Source organism: Papio anubis, unplaced genomic scaffold, assembly GCF_008728515.1.
Source record: "Papio anubis isolate 15944 unplaced genomic scaffold, Panubis1.0 scaffold353, whole genome shotgun sequence".
Classification (NCBI taxonomy): Eukaryota; Metazoa; Chordata; class Mammalia; order Primates; family Cercopithecidae; genus Papio; species Papio anubis.
In genome coordinates this window covers 23,591-39,313 of record NW_022163673.1, presented here as the reverse complement: position 1 = coordinate 39,313, position 15,723 = coordinate 23,591, and the positions used below count along the sequence as shown (strand labels likewise).

At 38.5% G+C, this 15,723-nt stretch overlaps 1 protein-coding gene and 1 non-coding gene across 4 annotated transcripts in view; one reads left to right on the top strand and one right to left on the bottom strand.

Annotated features, from left to right (window-relative positions):
- The window catches only part of LOC101013730 (zinc finger protein 33B), a 46,492-nt gene that overhangs the window by 19,187 nt on the left and 11,582 nt on the right, over positions 1-15,723 (top strand). The window contains exon 6 of one of the 3 annotated variants that reach the window (XM_031662026.1): positions 4,724-4,800. The exons of the other annotated variants lie outside the window; for them this stretch is intronic. The gene's annotated coding sequence lies outside the window, so the exon portion shown is untranslated. The remainder of the gene's footprint in view (positions 1-4,723; positions 4,801-15,723) is intronic. 3 annotated transcript variants of the gene reach the window in all.
- Positions 14,179-14,284, bottom strand: LOC116273091. The gene has a single exon (XR_004181574.1). It is a non-coding gene; the product is annotated as a U6 spliceosomal RNA (small nuclear RNA).

The window sequence follows — 15,723 nt, the reverse complement described above, 5'->3', positions numbered from 1 at the left end:
ATTTGATTATGTCACTCAACACTGTTAACTGAGTGGACCTGTTGTCCGTTCAAGAACAACAACAAAATGAGATATGCAAAGAAATAGGAAAAATGTGACCCATGCACGGGACTATCAACAGGCAACACAGTAATAACTGCCATTTAAATTGGCAGAAACCGGGTTGTTTGGTGCAGATCAATGTATATTGTGTAATTTGAGGAAAAGCCAGTAAAATAATGAAAAATGAACAAAACCTTAGGAAATAGATATCATTAGTTGCACCAGCATATACAAATGGGAGTATCAATATGAGAGAACGGAAAGGGAAAGACAAATTTTTTGAAGAATTCACAGAAACACCCACATTTTGTTGAAGAACACTAATATATTCATCCAAGAAGCTCAACAAACTCATAGGAGGATAAATGCAAAGAGGTTTATAGCCAGACTTGTCATAATGAGAGATGTTTTTATCATGCTCTTATTTGACCTGCCCTATAAAAGTGATAATACAAGTGCTGGTGAGGATTTAGAGAAATTGAATTGTTCGTACATTTTTGATGGTATGTAAAATGCTACAGTCATTCTAGAAAATAGTTTTGTCAGTTCCATTTAAAACTAAAAACAAACTTAGCATGTGAACCACTAGTTGCACTGTTAGACATTTATCCTTGAGAAATAAAAACTTACGTTCCGTCAAAAAAATTTCATAGCAGTTTTATGGGTAATAGCCCAAACCTGAATAATCCAGATGTTTTTGAATGATAAATAATGTGTGGTATGTCCATACCATGAAGTATTACCTGGTATTAAAATGGAATGAATGACCAATACATGTAACCTTATGGATGAATCTCAAGAGATTAAGCCATCTCTTTTTTAAAAAAACCCAATCTCAAAAATTTACATATTTGTTCTGGTCCATCCCATAGAGTTGGGATGAACCCTCCTACCCCCCACGTTTGGTTTAGATATCAAAACTGGTAATGATATCAAGAGTATAATAAAGTTTATCACTTATAGAGACAGGTTTCTAGGGAGACCAGAGAAGGCTCCTAAGCAGGTCTAAATGTGGATTGAAAAAGAAGGGAGAAAGAATGGCTGCTTGTCATTAGGAATTTGGGGTGGGGAGAGCGCACACAGAAAGGATGGAGTTTGTTTGGTTTGAGTTTCCTACTGGCGTTGACGGAGAGACTACCTAGGCTTTATTATTGGCTTGCCCAAATGTAGGGTAATAGGGGAGATGGGTGGGATTTGAAATCTATTAGCAGCCAATTATCACAAATGCAGTTAGGCTGTTTATCATAATACCTCATGATTTTATTTGTGTAACAGTTTTGAATGACAGCATAGAGATGGGGAACAGATTCGTGGTTGCCAGTGTTAGGAAGGCAGAGAGGGTGGGAGATAGCTGTAGTTACCATGTGTGGGATCCTTGTGATGGGAGTGTTCTGTATCACCAATGTTGTGATTTTTCACAAAAATCTATACGTGTGGCAAAATTTATAGAACTAGATATATACATCTAATGCATGTGAAACTTGTGAAGTCTGAATAAAGTTGATTGAATGAGTTAATGTCAGTTCTTGGCTGATATTGAACTGTAGTTCTGCAAATTGTTACCATGGAGAAAACTGTGTGAGGGATATATAGAATCTTCTCATTATTTCTTCGAGCTGCCTGTCAATTTAAGAATTGTGTCCAGGCTGGGTGTGGTGGCACATGCCTGTAATCTCAGCACTTTGGGAGGCCAAGGTGGGTGGATCACTTGAACTCTGGAGTTTGAGACCAACCTGGGCAACATGGTGAAACCCCATCTCTACAAAAAGTAAAGACATTAGCCAGGTGTGGTGGTGTGTGCCTGTGGTCCCAGCTACTTGGGAGGCTCAGGTGGGAGGATCGCTTGAGCCCAGGAGGTCAAGGCTGCAGTAAGCTGTGATGGCACCATTTCACACCAGCCTGGGTGACACAGTGAGACCTTGCCTCAAAAATAAAAAAGAATTGTCTTCAAATAAAAAGTTTTGTAAATTGCCTACCAACTATAAATAATTCAGCTTCTTAATCTTTAATAAAGGTAATAGGCTGGGTGTGGTGGCTCACGCCTGTAATCCCACCACTTTGGGAGGCTGACGTGGGCAGATCACGAGGTAAGGAGATGGAGACCATCCTGGCCAACATGGTGAAACCCCGTCTCTGCTAAAATACAAAAAATTTAGCTGGGCGTGATGGTACGCGCCTGTAGTTCCAGCTACTCGGGAGGCTGAGGCAGGAGAATTGCTTGAACCCTGGAGGTGGAGGTTGCAGTGAGCCGAGATAGCACCACTGTGTTCCAGCCTGGCGACAGAGCAAGACTCCATCTCAAAAAGTAAAATAAAATAAAATAAAGGTAATGGCCAAAAACATTTTGTACACTATTTGTTGAAAAATCACAGCACACTTTCTATATGAGAGATGCTGGATCTCTTCTATCAGCAGTTTTACTGAATCTCATAGAGGATCTACTGTCCATTACACAGACAAGAAAAAATAATAAAACATAAAGGTTGGGAAGTCAAATTGTCATTTTGTGTGCAGATGATTTGATTATCTGTACAAGCAAAAGTAAATGTTACACAGAAGTGTTTTAAATTACTAAAATCAGTTAGTTTAGTGAAGTGGTTGGCTGTAAGAAGAATGCATAATATCAGTTGTGTGTTATTTACACACCATGAAACAAGTATATAAGAAACAATTTTCTTGAGAATTATATGAGATATAATCACATACTGTACTCCACCAGTTTTACGTGTATAAATCAATCATTGTTAGTGTATTTGCAGGATTATGCAAACTTCCTGACAATTTTTTTAAACTTTTTTTGAGATGGAGTCTTGCTTTGTTGCCCAGGCTGGAGTGCAGTGGCATGATCTCAGCTCACTGCAACCTCTGCCTCCCAGGCTTAAGCCAATTCTCATGCCTCAGCCTCCTGAGTAGCTGGGATTAGACAGCCTCCTGAGTAGCTGGGATTACAGGCACATGCCACCACACCCAGCTGATTTTATATTTTCACCATGTCGGCCAGGCTGGCCTCAAACTCCTGACCTCAGGTTATCCATGCACCTCAGCCTCCCAAAGTGCTGAGATTACAGGCATGAGCCACCACACCTGGGCGACAACTGTTTTTTTGAGACAGAATCTTACTCTGTCGCTCAGGCTGGAGTGCAGTGGTGCGATCTCGGCTCACAGCAACTTCCACCTCCTGTGTTCAAGCAATTCTCCTGCCTCAGCCTCCCGAGTAGCTGGGATTGCAGGCATGCAGCACTCTGCCCAGCTAATTGTTTGTATTTTTAGTAGAGATGGGGTTTCACCATGTTGGCCAGGCTGGTGTGGAACTCCTGACCTCAAGTGATCTGCCTGCATAGGCCTCCCAAAGTGCTGGGATTATAGGCGTGAGGCACCACGCCCCGCCGACAGTGTTTCTTAGAACATTGTCATCATCCCTGAAACAAAGCCAATATCCGTTAGCAATTACTTTCTCTTTCCCCTTTCCTGTAGCCCTTGGCAACCAAAATTGAATTTTCTGTCTTTGTGGATTTGCCTAATCTGGATGTTTCATAAAAATGGAACTGTCTGTGACCTTTTCTGCCTGACTTCTTTTTCTTAGCATAACATATTCAAGGTTCATCCATGTTGTAGCATGTATCAATATTTCATTTGTTTTTTATGGCCATATAACATGGTGTATAGATATACTACGTTTTATGTATCCATTTGTCAGTGGATGGACATTTGGTTTTAGTTCTACTTTTTGACTATTATGAATAATTCTCCTGTAATTGTTCATGTATACGTTTTCACATGGACATGTATTTTCAGTCATTTCAGATATATACCTAGAAGTAGAGTGCTGGTTATACGGTGTCTCTGTGTTTAGCTTTCTTGGGAACTACCCGATTGTTTCTCATAGCAGCCACAATACTTTACAGTCCTGCCAGCAATGCATGAATTTTCCAGTTTCTCCAGTTTGCCAACACTTTGTATTAATATTATTATTATTATTTATTATACCAATCCAGTAGTTGTAAAGAGGTATCTCATTGTGGTTTTTTGCATTTCTCAATGGCTAATGATGTTGAACATCTTTTTTTTTTTTTTTTTTTTTCTTTTTGAGATGGAGTCTCGCTGTGTCGCCCAGGCTGGAGTGCAGTGGTGCAATCTCGGCTCACTGCAACCTCTGTCTCCTGGGTTCAAGCAGTTCTCTGCCTCAGCCTCCTGAGTAGCTGGGATTACAGGTGCCCACCACCACGCCCAGCTAATTTTTGTATTTTTGGAAGAGATGGGGTTTCACCATGTTGGCCAGGCTAGTTTTGAACTCCTGACCTCGTGATCCACCTGCCTTGGCCTCCCAAAGTGCTGGGATTACAGGTGTGAGCCGCTGCTCCCGGCCTGATGTTAAACATCTTTTTACATACTTGTTGGCTATTTATGTATCTCCTTTATCTATTTAAAACATTTACTTTATTTCATGACTTACAGAAAAATTGGGGAGATAGTAGAGAGAATTGCCGTTTACCCAGTTTCTGCTGTAACTAATATATTAGGATGGTACGTTTGCAACAGCTGTTGAAACAACATTGGTACATGATTATTGACTAAAGTCCATATTTTTATTTAGGGTCTGCTGATTTTTACCTAATGACCTTCTTTGTTCCAGGATCCTTTCCAGGGCACCATATTACATTTAGTTGTTATGTCTCTTTAGGCTCCTCTTGGCTATGGTGGTTTCCCAGACTTTCCTTGTTTTGGATGACCTTGACAGTTTGGAGGAGTCCTGGTGAGGTATATATAAATCCCGTTTATTGGAATGTCTTATGTTTCTCTCAAGATAAGACTGGGATTATAGGTTTTGGGGAAAAAGGCCACAGTGGTAAAGTACCTTTTTTGTCACATATCAAGCATGCATACTGTCACCATGTTTTATGACTTTTGATGTTGGCCTTAAATGTCTCGGCAAACATACAGTTTGTCCGCTATAAAGTTACATCTTTTTCCTGTTTTCCATATTGTACACATTGGAACAATGTTACTCTGCACAACTCACACATAAGAAGTGGAGATTTATGAATTTTGTTGCTGTTGTTTTTTAGAGCACTTTCTTTCTTTCACTACAAGATGGTCCAGGCTCATCTTATATATTCCCTTTCTGAAATCAGCCACCATTTGTTCATGTAACCCTGGTTCCTATTATTTGAGAATGGTGTTAGAAACCAAGATAGGGGCTAATGGTGTACTAGGGTGTGGCCATCTCAGCTGACAGAACAGGGAAATATGCATGTGTATAATCCATGTAATATACTTACTTATAAATAGTTCTACATGTAACCGTCTGTATCTCTCTTAAGCTAAACATGTGTTTATACTTATACCTTCAACTCTTCATTACCACATGGATCATTCTAACTTTCTTCCCTTGCTTCACTGTAAATTACCATATCCAACAGTAAGAAATCTGGCTCTAACCATCTATCATCCATTTACTTTCTTTCTTTTTTTTTTCTTTTTTTTGAGGTGGAGTCTCACTCTGTCACCCAAGTTGGAGTGCAGTGGTGTGATCTCAGCTCATGGCAACCTCCACCTCCTGAGTTCAAGTATTTCTCCTGCTTCCGCTTCCCAAGTGGCTGGGGCTACAGGTGCTTACCACCATGCCCAGCCAATTTTTGTGTTTTTAGTAGAGATGGAATTTTGCCATGTTTGACAGGCTGGTCTAGAACTCCTGATCTTAGGTAATTCACCCACTTCAGCCTCCCAAAGTGCTGGGATTAAAGATGTGAACCACCACGCCTGGCATTCCATTTACTGTCATTATTCTTTCCCTGTATACGTGTATAGCACTGTCAGAATTGTTAATCATACCCACGTGGAAAATAATTTTAAAATTTTGTCAACTAAAATACAGTACTTATGTGCAGATTTGCCTTTAGTCTCACAGACTTCTATCTCTTTCCGAAGTAATTAAGGTCAAGACTTCCTCCTGCATTGAAGGGGTTCCTTCATTGATACTATTTTTTTTTTGCGTTTGTAATGCAATTAGATAGTTTTGGTACAGGATGCCTTTATTCCTGGCTTCTCCTGAACCCATGACTTAGGTGAAATGGGTAATTCCTTGAAATACACGAACTACCAAGACTTACATAGAATAAATAAACCATTCAAACAGACCAATATCAGTTAAATAAATTGAATCCATAAAGCTTTCAGAAAAGGAAGAAAAGAAAGAAAGAAAATAAATTATCAGACTTTTTTGGTTTCATTGGTGATTTCTGTGCAACATTTAAGGAAGAAATATACCAGTTCCCCACAGTGTCTTTCAGAAAAGAGATGCAAAGGGAATCTTCCTAACACCTTTTTAAAAGGTTGTTTTTTCTCTTATCCTAAAAGCATATGAAGACCTTGCAAAGAAGAAAAACCACACGCTAATATCCCTCATGAATATAGATGCAAAAATCCAAATAGAATTCAACATTGTATAAAAATAATTAGATGCCATGACCACTCAAGGCTGATCACAGTTTGAAAATCAATTAATGTGGCCGGGTGCGGTGGCTTACGCCTGTAATTCCAGCACTTTGGGATGCTTAGGCGGATTGATCACCTGACGTTGAGGAGTTGGAGACCAGCCTGGCCAATGTGGTAAAACCCTGTCTCTACTAAAAATACCAAATAAGCTGGGCATGGTAGAGTGCGCCTGTATTCCCAGCTCCTCTGAAGGCTGAGGCAGAATTGCTTAGAACCGGGAATGCAGAGGTTGCAGTGAGCTGAGATTGCACCACTGCCTTTCAGCCTGGTCAACAGAGCAAGACTGTCTCAAACAAACAAACAAAAAAATCAGTTTATGTAACCTGCCACATCAACAGGCTACAGAAGAAAACCATATCATGTCAATTGATGGACAAGAAGCATTTGATAAAATCCAACACCCATTCACGATAAAACTGAGCACAATAGGAATAGAGAGGAACTTCCTCAACTGGATAAAAAAAAAAATCTACAAAAAAACTATTACTAAGATCATAATGGTGAGACACTGGGTACTTTCTCCCTAAGATAAGGAAACAAGATGTCCTGTCTCCTTACTCTTACTCAACATCTCATTGGAAATTGTAGGTAATGCCATAAGACAACAAAATAAGAGGCATACAGATGGGAAAGGAAGAAATAAAACTTTCTTGAAAGGAAGAAATAAAACTTTCTTTGTTCGTGCAGCCATGATTGCCTAAGGAGGAAATTCTAAAGAACTCCCAAAACTATTAAGTCTTTATAGCAAAGTTGAAGGATAGAAGCTTAACATAGAAAAATCGGTTCCTTTTTTCATTATGTAGTCGTGTTATTTGTCCTTTTATTGTTGAGTTGTAAGAGTTTTTTACGTACTCTGTGTACCAGTCGCAAATTACATATGTTATTAGCCAATGTTTTTCTCCCATTTGTGGGTTGTCATTTTATTGTCTTTGTAGTTTATAGCAAAATAATTTTTCATTCCATGAAGTCTAATTTGTTTTTTCTTCTGTTGCTTGTATTTTTGGTACGTTATCTAAAAGGGCTTTGTCTATCCCCAGGGCATGAAGATCCACTCCTGTATTTTCTTTAAGTAATGGCTTTTAAATGTAGACCTGTGATCCATTTTCAATTAGTTTTTGTATATGGTGTGAGGAAAGGAATAATTTTGATTGTTTTGCATACAAATATTCAGTTGTCTCAGCATCATGTCTTGAAAAGGTGATTTTTCTTTTTTCTTTTTTTTTTTTTTGAGACAAAATGTCACTCTGTTGCCAGGCTAGAGTGCAGTGGCGTGATCTTGGCTCACTGCAACCTCCGTCCTCTAGGTTCAAGCAATTCTCCTGCCTCTGCCTCCTGAGTAGCTGGGATTACAGGCATGCACCAATTTTGTATTGGCCAATTTTTTTTGTATTTTTAGTAGAGATGGGGTTTCACCATATTGGCCAGGCTGGTCTCAAACTCCTGACCTTGTGATCTGCCCACCTCACCCTCCCAACATGCTAGGATTCAGGCATGAGCTACCACGCCCAGCCGAAAAGGTGATTTTTCAACATTAAATTGTCTTGTCTTGGCATCATTGTTGAAAACTAACTGAACATAATATATAGTAGTGTTTATTTATGAATTCTCAATTTTATTTCACATTTACCTCTATGCCAGTATCATTCCATCTTGATTATTGTAATTTTGTAGCAAATTTTCAAATTGAGAAGTGTATGTCTTCTAACTTTCTATTTTTTTTTTTTTAAGATAGTTGTGATTATATTCAGTTCCCTAAATTTCCACATGAAATTTTAGACCAGCTTGTTAGTTTCTTCAAAAAGGCAGATGGGATTTTGGTAGGGATTGTGTTGAATTTAGATATTAATTTGGCAGTTATTGCCATCTTAACCATATGAACACTATTCAGTGCCTTTCCATTTACTTAGGCTGTCTTTAATTTCTTCCATCATTGTTTTGTGGTTTTCAGACTATAAGCTCTGTATTTCTTTGATTACAGTTATAAGTATTTTATTCTTTTTGATGCTATTGTAAATGGAATTTATTTATTTATTTGTTTGTTTGCTTATTTGTTTATTTTTTGAGACAGAGTTTTGCTCTTACTGCCCAGGGTGGAGTTCATTGTCACGATCTCGGCTCACTGCAACCTCTGCTTCTGGGATTCAAGCGATTCTGCTGTCTCAGCCTCCCAAGTAGCTGGGACTATAGGCACATGCCACCATGCCTGGCTAACTTTTTTGTATTTTTAGTAGAGATGAGGTTTCACCATGTTGGCCAGGCTGGTCTCAACCACCTGACATCAGGTGATCCACCCACCTCGGCATCCCAAAGTGCTGGGATTACAGGCTTGAGCCATTATGCCCCACCGGAATTCTGTTTAAAATTTTATTTATGATTTGTTTGTTGTTAGTGAACTTGCACTCTGCAACATTGTTGAACTCTTTTTTTAGTTTTAATATTGTTTTAGCAGATTCTTTAAGATTTTCTATATGCACGAGGAGTCAACTGCAAGTACAGATAGTTTCACTTTTTTTTTCAATCTGAATTCCCATTCCCCTTGCTTTTCTTGACTAGAATCTCCTGTGTGATGTGTAACCAGCAAGAGGACATTCTTGTCTTTTTTTTGTTCTTAGAGTAAAATCATTGTACCTTTCATTATTTAGTGTGATGTTAGTGGTGGACTTTTTGTAGATGCCTTTAATCAGGCTGAGGAAGTTTAACTCTATTCCTGGTTTGCTGATTGTTTTTATAGAGAAGATCGGCATTGGATTGGGTTAAATGCTTTTTCTCTATACCGAGATGATCATGTGGTTATTGTTTCTTTTCTACTTAACGTGGTGTATTAATTGATTTTCAAATGATAAAACCAAACTTGCATTACTAGGATAAATCCCACTTGATCACTGTATGTAATCCTTTTTATATACTATTATACGAAATTTGCTAGTATTTTGTTGAGGATTTATAGGTCTGTAATCATGACACATGGATCTGTAGTTTTTTTTTTCATGTCTGATTTTGTATTGGGATCATAGAATGAGCTGGCAAGTGTTTCTTCTAATTTTTTTTTTTGGAGTTTTTGAGTAATTGATAATTCTTTTTAAATGTTTGATAAAATTCTCCATTGAACCCATATGGATCTGTGTTTTGTTTTTGTTTTTGTAGTGGGAAGTTTTCTTGTCTGTTTTTTGTCTGGAGACAGGGTCTCACTGTATTGCCCAGGCTGGAGTACAGTGGTGCAGTCATGGCTCACTGCAGCCTAACTTCCCAGGCTCAGGCAATTTTCCCACCTCAGCCTCCCAAGTAGCTGGGACTACAGGCATATGCCACCACACCCAGCTAATTTTTTGTATTTTTTTTGGAGAGATGGGGTTTCACCATGTTGCCTGGGCTGGTCTCAAACTCCTGAGTTCAAGTGATCCGCCTGCCTTGGCCTCCCAAAGTGGTGGGATTACAGGCATGAGCCACTGCATCCCACCTGTAATGAGGAGTTTTAAATTTACAACTTCACTCTTTTTACTTGCATAGGTCATTTCAGATTTTTCTTTTTCTTCTTGAGTTGGTTTTAGTCGTTTTTGTTTTATGGATATTTCCATTTTGTTGAAGTTAATTTGTTGGCATACATTGTTCCTACCATTCTTTGTAATTATTTTTAGTTCTGTAAGAGTACTAGTAATAAATACATTGTTAATCTCTACGTTTAGTAATTTGAATCTTCTTTTTTTTTTTTTTTTTTTCAATTTTGTCTATTTTGAGGTTTGTGTATTTTGTTGATCTTTTCCAGGAATCAGCTATTGTTTTTCTGTTCTCTAATTCATTAATTTTTACTCTATAATCTTTATGCTTTCCTGCCTTCTGCTTGCTTTGGGTTTGTATTGCTGTTCCTATCCAGTGTTTTAAGGTGGAAAATTATTGATTTGAGATCTTTTTTAATATGGTTATTACAGATACAAATCTCTCTCTAAGCATTGCTTTAACTGTGTTCCATAAGCTTGAGTATGTCTTCATTTTTATCTTAAAGCATTTTTTAAAATTTCCCTTCTTATTGCTTGACTCTTTTTTTTTTTTAACTTTGGAATGTGTTATATAATTTGTGCACATTTGTGCATTCTCAAAATTCCTTTGTCTTACTGATTTGTAATTTCCACTGTGGTCAGAGAATCGTTTTAAATTTATTTTGCGGAATGTTTCATGTGTACTTTTGAAGAATACCTTACTCCATTGTTTTTGAGTGGAATGTTCTGTCTACATCTCATAGATCTGGTTTGCTTTAGAGTGTTCTATATATTTTCTGTTTCCATGTTTATATTGTGCCCAGTTGTCCTAACTATTATTGAAAATGGGGTATTACAGTTTGCAGTTAGTATCGTAGACTTATGTATTTTTTCTTTTAATTCTGTCAGTTTTTGCTACACATGCTTTGAGGCTCTGTTAGTAGTACATATGCTTAGAATTGTTATGTCTTCTTTATTGATTGACCCTTTTATTGTTATATTAATAAAATTCCCCTCTTTATCCCTAGTAAAATTTTTGTATTGAAGTGTATTTTGTGTGATATTAGGATAGCTACTCCAGCCTTATAGGTGCCATGTGCCTGATATATCTTTTTCTGTTTTCAAATTTTCAATCTCTTATAGACAGCACGTTTGGATTTTCACACTTTCGACAACCTGAGAATTATTGCTTTTTGATTGGATTTTCAAATCATTCCCTTTTTCCTGTTGTTACTGCTATACAGATGGTTCCTGACTTACAGTGGTTTGACTTATGATTTTTTTAACTTTTCAATGAGTTTATTGGGTTGAAACTGCTTTGTATGTTCAGGATTTATGAAGGTTCAACTTATATTTTTTCTAACTTTACTAGAATGTATTCCCATTTTAAGTGGAAAAACAGTATTTTCAACTAATTTGGCTATTATCAGGATGTAACTTGATTGTAAGTCAAGGAGCATCTGTAGTTGGATTTACTTCTGCCATTTTTGTTTTCGGTCTTGTACTTTTTTGATACTCTATTCCTTTTACTTCTGCTTTCTTTTACATGACATGAGTATATTCTATTTTATTATTTTTATAGGTTTTGAGAGTACAAGTGCAGTTTTGTTACCCAGACATGTCACATAGAGGTGAAGTCTGGGCTTTTAGTGTGGCCATCAGCAGAATAGTATACATTGCAGCCATCAAGTAATTTCTTACCCTTCACCCTCCTCCTCACCCCTCCAAGTCTCCAGTGTCTCTCATTCCACTCTGTATGTTTATGTGTACATAACATGAAATGAATATATTTTAGTATAACGTTTTAATTTTTAAAATTACTGTGTCCCTTTGAAAATTTATTTACATAGTAGTTGCTCTAGAACTTACCTAATAAATCTTACCTTATCAAAATCTACTTCAGATTTCTACTACCTGAACTCTAGTAAAACACAGAAACAGTACTTATATATAGCTCTATTTCCTTTTCTCCATTTGTTATTTTTATATGTAGTACATATATATTTAAAATCCAACAATATATTGTTATACAGGCTGAGCATCCCAAATCCGAAAATCTCAAATGCTCTAAAATCTGAAACTGAGTGCCAGCATGCTCAACATGCTCAAAGGAAATGCTTGTTGGAGTAATTCAGATTTTAGATTTCTGGATTTGGGAAGCTCAACCAGTAAGTATAATGTAAACATTCCAAAATTTGGAAAAAATCCAAAGTCAGAAACACGTTTGATGCCAAGCATTTCAGATAAAGGATACTCAACCTGTAATTGTTACTTTATGTCATTTGATGTCTTTTTTTTTTCTTTTTAAACTTTAAGTTCTGTGATACATGTGCAGAACGTGGAGGTTTGTTGCATAGATATATGTGTGCCATGGTGGTTGACCCATCCTCTTAAGTTTCCTCCCCTCGCCCCCAACCGCTCAACAGGCCCCAGTGTGTGTTGTTCCCTGCCCTGTGTTCATGTGTTGATGCCTTTTAAAGAAGCTGAAAGAAAGATAGGGAGTATCTATTCATAGAGTTTGTTATACTAACCTTCTTATTCATCATTTCTGCTTTAATTCATTTGTTTGTGTGGATTCTGAGTTACCATCTAGGGTAATTTCCTTACTCTAGCACAGATTTGTTCCTCTGTCTGTTTTTTTTTTTCCCCCTGAGATGGAGTCTTGCTTTGTTGCCCAGACTGGAGTGCAGTGGCATGATCTGGGCTCACTGTAACCTCCGTCTACTGGGTTCAAGCGATTCTCCTGTCTCAGCCTCCTGAGTAGCTGGGATTACGGGCATGCGCCAACACACCCAGCTAATTTTTGTGTTTTCAGTAGAGACATGGTTTTGCCATGTTAGCCCATCTGGTCTCTAACTTCTTTTTTTTTTTTTTTTTTTTTTTTTGGAGACGGAGTCTGGCTCTGTCACCCGGGCTGGAGTGCAGTGGCCGGATCTCAGCTCACTGCAAGCTCCGCCTCCCAGGTTTACGCCATTCTCCTGCCTCAGCCTCCCGAGTAGCTGGGACTACAGGCGCCCGCCGCCTCGCCCGGCTAGTTTTTTGTATTTTTTTAGTAGAGACGGGGTTTCACCGTGTTCGCCAGGATGGTCTCGATCTCCTGACCTCGTGATCCGCCCGTCTCGGCCTCCCAAAGTGCTGGGATTACAGGCTTGAGCCACCGCGCCCGGCCTGTCTCTAACTTCTGACCACAGGTGATCTGCCTACCTGGGCCTCCTAAAGTGCTGAGATTACAGGCGTGAGCCACCACACCCAGCCACTCTGTTTATTTTTTTGCTTTATTCTTTTTTTTTTTTTTTGCTTTATTATTTATTTCCTTGTTTATAAATGTATTTATTTATTTTTGAAACAGAGTCTCTCTGAGTCATTGTGAGGCTAGAGTGCAGTGGTAGGATCCCAGCTCATTGCAGCCTCAGCCTCCTGGACTCAAACAATACTCCCACCTCAGCCTCCTAAGTAGCTGAGACTATACGTGTGTGCCACTATGCCCGGCTAATTAAACCAATTTTATTTTTTAGAGATGGGGTCTCAGTATGTTGCCTAAGCTGATCTTGAACTCCTGGGCTTAACTGATCTCCTGCTTCAGCCTCCCAGAGTGTTGGGATTACTGGCGTGAGCCACCGTGCCTGGCCTGCCTTATTGTTAAATATATTGCATTTCTATATGTTATAGGTCCAACAATGCAGTTATAAACATTGACTTATACATATTTACTTATTAAATTGGGTAGGAAAAGAAAGAAAAATGTGCCTTTTTTACTCTCTCGTATCATTGCCTTTACCCACAATAATTGTGGATTTGAACTAGTGTTTGGAATCACTTGTTTTCACCTTAAAGAACTTCTTTTCTTTCTTTTATGGTTAGTCTACTAGCAGTGGATTCTCAAGTTTTTTTGGTTTCTATTTGTTTTTTAATTTGAGGATTTTAAATTTTCACCCTCTGTTTTGCAAATAGTTCTGCTATTTTAGGGGACAGGTTATTAAAAAAAATTTTTTTTCAGTACACTGAATATGTCATCCTGCCTCCTTCTGGCCTCTACTGCCTCTGATGAGAAGCCATATGTTAATCTTAGGACATTCCCTTGCATGTGAGGAATTGTATTTCTCTTGATGCTTTCAAGATTTTCTCTTCGTCAACAGATTTGCAAGTTTTTGGCATCTTTTTTTTTTTTTAAATAATGGAAAACTTCACGAACTTGTGTGTCATTCTTGTGTAGCTGCTATGCTAATCTTCTTGGTATTGTTCCAGTTTTAGTATATGTGTTACAAAGTGAGCATAGCCATTCATTTGTTTGAATATTTTTTCTGCTACTTGATATTTCTCCACTTGTTCTGGTACTTCTGTTATGAATATATTGGTGTAGTTAATGGTGTTCCTCATTTTTTTGAGGGCTTCTTCATTTTTCATCACTCTTATTTCTCTTTGTTCTTTAGATTACTTAATCTCTATTGAGCCATCTTCAAGTTTACTGATTATTTTGCCAGCTACAACCTTTTTTTTCTATTTTTTCCTTTCTGAGATGGTTTTGCACTTTTTGCCCAGGCTGCAGTGCAGTGGCACTATCTTGGCTCACTATAACCTCCGCCTCCCGGGTTCAAGCAATTCTCTTGCCTCAGCCTCCAGAGTAGCTGGGATTACAGGCACGTGAGCTACCATGCTCAATTTTTTTGTATTTTTAGTAGAGACGGGGTTTCACCATGTTGCTTAGGCTGGTCTCAAACTCCTGACCTCAGGTGATCTGCCTGCCTCGGCCTCCAAAGTGCCGTGATTACAGGCGTGAGCCACCCCACCTAGCCCAATCTTTTGGTGAGTCATTCTAGTGAGTTTTCCATTGCAGTTATAATATTTGAATCCAGAATTTTCATTGTATTCTTTTCTGTCTTCTTACTGATATTTTTCTGTTTGATGAGGCATCATCATACCTCCCTTTTCTGAGTAGTGTTTCTTTGTGAGCATATTTGTTTTCATTTTTATTTTTATTTTTTATTTTGATGTGGTCTCGCTCTGTCTCCCAGGCTAGAGTTCAGAGGCATGATCTCAGCTCACTGCAACCTCTGCCTCCCAGGTTCAAGCCATTCTCTTACCTTAGCCTCCAGAGTAACTGGGATTACAAGTGCCTGCCACCACACCCAGCTAATTTTTGTATTTTTAGTAGAGACAGGGTTTCACCATGTTGGCCAGGTTGGTCTTGAACTCCTGACCTCAGGTGACCTACCTGCCTCGACCTCCCAAAGTACTGGGATTATAGGTGTGAGCCACTGTGCCCGGCCTGAACATATTTATAATAGCTGCTTTGAGGTCAGCTAAGTCTGATATCCAGATCTTCTCAAGGGCAGTTGCTATTGCCTACCGTTTTTCCTGTATATAAGTGACAGTCTCCCGTTCGTTTGTATGTCTTGTAATTTTTTTGTTGAAGAATAGACATTTTAGAGAATACTTTGTGCTTTCTCTAGATACTGGTTCCTCTGTTCTCTCTAGGCTTGTTGTTTCTTATTAGGTGACTTGACTGTACTATTTGAGAGAAGCTTTTTCACTCCCATTGGGTTCTCACTGATGTTGCTTGTCAGAGGGCTTCTGCTTAGAAATGCACACTGTCTTTAGGATGGCAGTGGTGTTAACAGTGCTCTCTTTGAGTGTCTCTTTCTCTGATGGCTGTGTTAGCCTGTCTGCCTCTGTTGGTGTTACACTTTGCTGATAGCCTCTACTGATTGCTGAC